The sequence below is a fragment of the Hipposideros armiger genome, unplaced genomic scaffold (assembly GCF_001890085.2).
Source record: "Hipposideros armiger isolate ML-2016 unplaced genomic scaffold, ASM189008v1 scaffold_165, whole genome shotgun sequence".
NCBI lineage: Eukaryota > Metazoa > Chordata > Mammalia > Chiroptera > Hipposideridae > Hipposideros > Hipposideros armiger.
In genome coordinates, this window is record NW_017731515.1 from 1,128,890 (window position 1) to 1,135,837 (window position 6,948).

Here is a 6,948-nt window from a genome sequence, read left to right on the forward strand (position 1 = left end):
AGACTTCATTTTAGACACTCAACCAATTATCTTTACTTCCAGCTGTTGAAGTCACGCTGCATCTGGAATTCTGGCACTCATACCCAATCTAACATTATGTTTCCCATCTTTGCTCGAACAAGCACAGACATATTCCCCATATTTTTCCTGATATGAATTGGAAAATTGCTCCAATTTTTTTAGTGGATTAGTCATATCCTACTAGTCTTGGCTCTGTAATACCCTCCCCAGCCTCCATATGATGGGGTTTAATTTAGTTGTAGATTAAATAAAATACAGGGTTGTGATGAGGTTAACTAACTTCCCACTGAAATAGAATTCCTGCCAGCTGGTGAGATTCTGAGTCTTTAATCAAGCAGGGCAAGCTCTTAGAAAGTGGAAAGGAGTAACTTCAGCTAACCTAAAAAGTTTATTGGAGTTAGACTCCTCGATTCCTTTACTCTTTTAAGTAATCCTGGATAAGCCAATTCCCATGCTGTGAGTTTCATCATTACCAGCCATTGACCTAATGGTCTCCTAAGACTTTTGCTAAGGTTGTAAAGTCAACTGGTGTGGAAATCCACAACCTGCAGAAACATACAGAACAATTGCTTTTCAGCTGGTTCGGTTATGCTGGTGAATGATGAGACATTTATTTAGCAGTCGTAGGAAGCCGCTGAGATTTAGCCTAGACTTTGAGTCAAGAATTTTCAAAATTGAGCCTATCATTTTCTTTCTTTAACCTTTCATCTTTGCCATGTCAATAGAAGCATGGCAGAAATGCCATTCCTTGGCAGTGACAGCTCAGCCCCTCACATCCTTGCTTTTGATGGGTACCTCAGATGATACTTGACTTAAATATTTATTGATGCACACCACAGAAGGAACATTTCCATCCTTTGATACTATGTAGATACCAGTGCCTTCAACCTCAGATGATTAAAGAACCCATTTCAAAATACCTTGCCGCTCCCCAGGGACTTCTGACTGCAACCATTCCTAACATCAATTTCTAAGCCCATTAAAATATTTCTATCTGGAAAAAGCAATGCTAGAGCAACTATGATAAGATCTCACATAAAAGGGGATCCCTAAGGAGTACAGGCTTCAGAATCATTTAGTCCCTTAAAGCAGGGATGGCCACCAGGCCTCAGGTGACTTGGTTCTTCTGTCTGCTTTGCCCAGGGCTGGATTCATCCTAAAGCTCTGTCGCCTCAAGGCTCTAGGAAGTAGCAAGCAGTGCGGGTTCCTGGGAGAAAGACTGGCTCTCCTTAGCTCTGTATTGCAGACCAAGAAAAATTTGAGCAGAAAGAAGCCTCTAGCAGACTTTCGACATGTGTTTTTGCCATGTGAATGAGTTAAGTGCTTTAATGTGCATTCATAATTGTGAATTTTGCTTAAAAGTAATCTTTGGTATTTGAGACAACACTCCAGAGTAGGGATTTCTCACTCTTTTTCCTCTGGATTCTCACTTTTGTTACTACCATGTGGTTAGGTTGGGGTAAATTCGATCAAGATACTTTCTTTTATAATTTTTTCACAGTGATATTTCTAGGTTTCAGTAGGTGCTCAATAAATATATGTAGAGTGAATGACAAATACTACTCTGAGCAATCTTCCTGTGTAGTGTGCGTAGATACCTTGGGATGAACCATACTAGCTGACACCTGCAATGCTCTGGATTTTAGAGTATAAAATAATCTCTTTCCTCTGGTGAAATGTGTTAGGTTTATTTTGTTTTGTCTCTTGTGATCTGAGTGGCCTATTAGTGGCCAAAGTTTGTATGTGCATGAAAAGGAAGGAGTAAATAAAACTTATTTTTAGCCTACACCCCCTTACTCTGTCTAGTAGTCTATACAAATGAAGTCACCCTGGCTCTTACGTTTCCAGCAAATGAGAGGTTGATCTTATCCAGTGACTGCATTAAGACAGGACTCCAGGAATATTTAAGTCCCCCCCCTGATTCCTGCCTTGGCTAGCCACACTTCCTCCTCAAAAGGCCCCTGTATGCACAATTGTGGTAAAATACAAAATATAGTAGTTTCTTATTAGCTAGGATTTTCTGCCAAAGTAGAACCCCAGTGAATTAGGTTGAATCATGTGGAAGTATTTTATTTTTACTACACTACTTAGGTCTAAATATCCCTGAATCAAGGAGGCTATAATGTCTGCTCTTTTTCTCCCAAAGCTCACACCAGAGTCTCAGAATTCACCATAACCATGAAAATGCAGAACCCCGCCAGGTTTCCTTCACGTATACAAGGTCTGACAATTAAGTTCGCAAACTTGTGGCAATGATGTTGCTAACCTTTTTGATATCAGAGGGATTATTCGTTATGAGTTTGTACCAACTAGACAAACAGTTAACCAAGTTTACTATTTGGAAGTGCTGAAAAGGCTGTATGAAAAAGTTAGATGAACTTTTCACCAATAATTTATGGCTCTTGCATCACAACATTACATCAGCTCACATGGCACTGTCTGTGAGGGAGTTTTTAGCAAGTAAACAAATAACTGTATTGGAACACCTTCCCTACTCACCTGATATGGTCCCCAATGACTTCTTTCTTTACCCGAAGATAAAGGAAATATTGAAAGGAAGACATTTTGATGACATTCAGGACATCAGGAGTAATACAATGATAGCTCTGATGGTCATTCCAGAAAAAGAGTTCCAAAATTGCTTTGAAGGGTGGACTAGGTGCTGGCTTCGGTGCATAGTTTCCCAAGGGGAGCACTTTGAAGGTGACCATAGTGATATTCAGCAATGAGGTATGTAGCACTTTTTCTAGAATGAGTTCTCTAACTTAATTGTCTGACCTTGTAAGTCACTACCACTAGCAAAAGTAGCTTCAATGAGTACCCTGGAATCTGAACAATTAAAAAACCTGCCTTTCTTCCTTGGGGGAAAGATGAAAGTGGAGAAAAGGACAAGGTTTCCTTCTCCCAGAAGCCAGCACAGCTCAGCTCACAAGAGCTGAGTGCTCAACACTGAGGATTTGAGGCCAAAGACTTAAAATAATTAACAGTATAATTTTTTTGTAACATCTCTCCTCCATATCTTCTTTCTGCACTGGGAACAACAGGGGACAGCTGACGGAGAATGAAGCATTCAGGACTCTAGCCATACATTTTTATCTTTTTGCCTTGGAGTCACATCTAACAGGAGAGATAAATCCCGTTAAAATGTGTGTAAAAACATAGTGTTATATATTTAGAAATAGAATGACATAGCTTAAGGTAAATTTTAATTTTTTTTATTATTATTATTTTTTTTAGCTGAGCCATCCTGCCACCTGTTTGCAGCTCAGCTCAGCCCGGGCATTGAACTGGTGACCCTGTTGCTCAGAGCTTGCACTCTTGAGTGAGCTCTTGACCAACTGAGCCACTCAGCTGGTCCTTAAGGTAACTTTTAAATGTCATGCATTCTATATTCCTGCCTCTGAGCAATCTTCCAGCTATTTAAAAAATATTGTTATATATAATTTCCTTAGAGCTCTTGACTACAGGGGTGAGGGTTCTGCTGGAAACAGATGCTGAGATAAGGATTAAACGGGAAATTGTTTGCTTGGGAAATATCTCAGGAAGAAAAGGTGAGGCATGAAGAAATGAGACAGAAAAGAGAAAGATGTTAATATAGGATGTGTTAATGAGCAGAATACTGCTTAAGACTTCTGGGAGATCATGTAGAAATGCACATAAGTGCTTCTATTTCAGAGGTGAGGAATCTGAGTTATTTATCCCCCAATTCCCATCCATCACCACGGAGAGACTGCTCCAAGGGCACCAACTTGTCACCCCTAGGCATACCAGAAAAAGCCTTTGGTCAGGGATTTCCAGGAGACTCTAGTAAGAAAGCTGGGGGTGAGGAGGGAAGGTGATTGCCTGGGAGTCTAAACAGGAGCACCCACAGCTTCTACTGCAATAAAGGTATCTCGGATTAGCACTCTTAACCAGACCACCGCGTTAAAATCTAATTTAAGATTTTTTTTGGTTATCTTTATAAGACCATAAAATAAAACATATTTTCCAATCTTCATCAATAAAAAGAGTAACAATTCTTTACATATAAATCTTAGAGATTATTATGTTTCTCCTCATCCCTTAGGAAACATATTTGCAAAATGGTAATAAAGGCCACCTTTGTCACAAACTTATATCTTGTAATTTTTGGTAATATGTCCCTCTGGTGAAAAAGGAGTATTGGATACTGTTTTTTGAAAGCTTACAGTGTCCCAGGCATTGTTTTAAGTGCACCCATGAGTAAGTCGCTAAATCCTCACAATACACCTGGGAAGGAGGCGTTATTATTGTGTCCAGTTTACAGGTGAGGAAAAGAGGGAACTGAGCAATGAGTTCACTTGCTATAGGTTATAAAGCAGCTGAGGAGAAGGGCCCACCCAGGCGGGCTGGCTTCAGGGCCTGCTTGTGATCACAGTCTCTAGCCTATGCTGCCAACAGAAGCAAAGCCCAACAGATTGTACTTTCTATTTATTCTTCATAGCAAATGTTCCAATATGATTCTCATATTTTTGTGATCTCCAGTGCTGCAAGTTAGCTTTTCCATGTATGAGGGCCACAGAGACCTGCATCTGCCTCTGTCACTGAAGTCAGTCCTGTCACCTATTGCATTTGTGCAGCTTGATGCATAGTCTAGGACCTCCTACTTGGTCGTTAGGGTCTGCGTTCTGTTTATATTTGCAATGGTCATGAACATCTAATCTTTTTGAGCTGGTTTTGGTTGTTTTTCAGGGGATTTTTTTGTTTGTTTTTTTTAATGTGTTACATATTAGGTCTTGCTGTTCTGCGATAATAAAAAATTAACAAAAGGATTAGAGAGTCCTCTTTCACTCTGTATTAAGTGCTCTTAGAATGCAAGTGTTGCTCTCTTGGTCCATTTCATGTAGATGATAAGAGGGGTGGAACATTTACCAAAATGCTATTTAGTCCTTATGGGTAAATCTCTGGGATTAGAAATGGATTAAGAGATTTGTGGGAAATGGTAAGCATTCTAAATTCCCACATTCAAAGGAAGGTAATTGATACTAGAAGTAATAACATGATATAAAAAGTTTCTGAACTATTGCACGTACAAAACAGAGTATCATCGATAAAGTGCATGAGGAATCAGATACTTATTATATTTCATAAAATTTATTAATTTTTCCTTGATTACTTACACTATATTAAAAAACAGAGTTGTATATTGGGTGTTTGAGGAATCAAATTTGATTTGAAGTGTATGTAATCCTATCCACTGATGACAAAATGTGTAAACATTTAAGGAGGAACCAGGGGTTTCAAATATCAAACATTTTTTCAGGAGTGTCTTGAAGCATTTTAAAATAACAAACCCTATCAGTATTCTTTTGGTTCCAAATGTTTTTGATTTATTCCCACTGTTAGACCAAAGAAACTTGTCAAAACTTGGCAATTCGTTCACTTTTGATTTTTTAAACAAATTGTAAAAGTTTCCATGGTTATGGAAAAGAGCAGCAGTATGGTATTTCAACTTTTGTGCCATCTTCTAAGTATAACTAGGATCAAAGTTCCTTCATTATAGAGCAGATAATGTGTCAAAAAACAGTTGCTGTTTATCTTGGGAAAAAATCAAGTAAAAATGCTTAAAATATGGCAGCAGCTCTATTTTCATAATGAACAGTCCAATTTCTAGTCAATTTCATTCAGAAATCTTCCAAGAAACTTTCTGGCACTTTATTCCACATTGATGAAACAAGTGAAAGACTCCTAGGTTTGTACAAGAAGGAGAATGATTCTCTAAGTTGCAACCTCCTGGCAGATCAGTTTACATACCATGTTCGTTTCTGACACAACCTTCTTCAGTGTGGTTCACATCCATTAAATTACCCACAATTCTTCAGTTGTTCACCAATTACCTAATCCATATAATTTACGACTTATCATAATTGTCCTTTGTTCCATTTCTAGTAAATATAATATGTTCACTATTTTTTTTATTTTACCATTCATCTAAACAATTTGTAGTGTTTAACATGACAAAACCATCTTAAATTATTTGCGCTGGTAATTATTTCTATAAGGCCCGCAAAGTCTATAAGAAAATTTTGGACAATTGGGAATGACCCTCCAAATCCCAAGATTGGAACGCCAAGGAATAGTTATCAGCACGTCTGGGAGTACACAGGAAGGAGCTCCGCCCACTAGGGTGTGTCATCCGTGAACAAATGGATGGACCGTCAGAGAAAGGGGAAAGCCGCTGGGGTCAGCCTTGTTACAAGCCCGTGAAATCTGGTGACGTAACAGATATTATAACCCTCACAAGCAAGGAACTTGAGAAAGTAGTAGAAGAGAGGCAAACAGGAACAAAGTTCCCTCCCTTCTCTACTTTGATCATCCTGTGAATATTTTGGTCTAATTTTCATATTTTGTTTAGTTTCTTTCTATACCCAGAGGACACAAAGACACTTTGCAATATTATATCTTGTTCATGGCAAACATCAAAGCCTTAGTAATTGATTTAGAAACTAATGATATAAATAAAGGTTAACTTTTTTTTCTTGGTAATTCTTCTCAGTAAAAATAAATTGACTCATCTGTCTGCATTATTTAGCATTTTATTGCCATTTTGCTGTTAAGAATTATTTTCAACCAACCAACATTTTTTAGTTAGTTTTAGATTTTTCTTAGGGTGGGAGATCAGTTCGTTTGCTTTTTTTGGAGTGGGGGGAGGATTTTTTATTGTGGAGGATGTTGCTTAGTTCCAAAGTAAAAGTAAAAAATAAAAATATAGAGACTAGAGGTAGGTAATGATAGGTGCCCTACAGATAGGACACAAAGTATGTAACTTTTGGCTTTTTTTAAGAATAGCTACAAATATGTCTAGCACTCTGTAAGATTATGTATCAACCTGATACCTGCATTCTTCAGCTTCAATTCTAAGACAGGAAAAGTCTCATTTAATACCCAATTACATTAATTCTTTGTAGG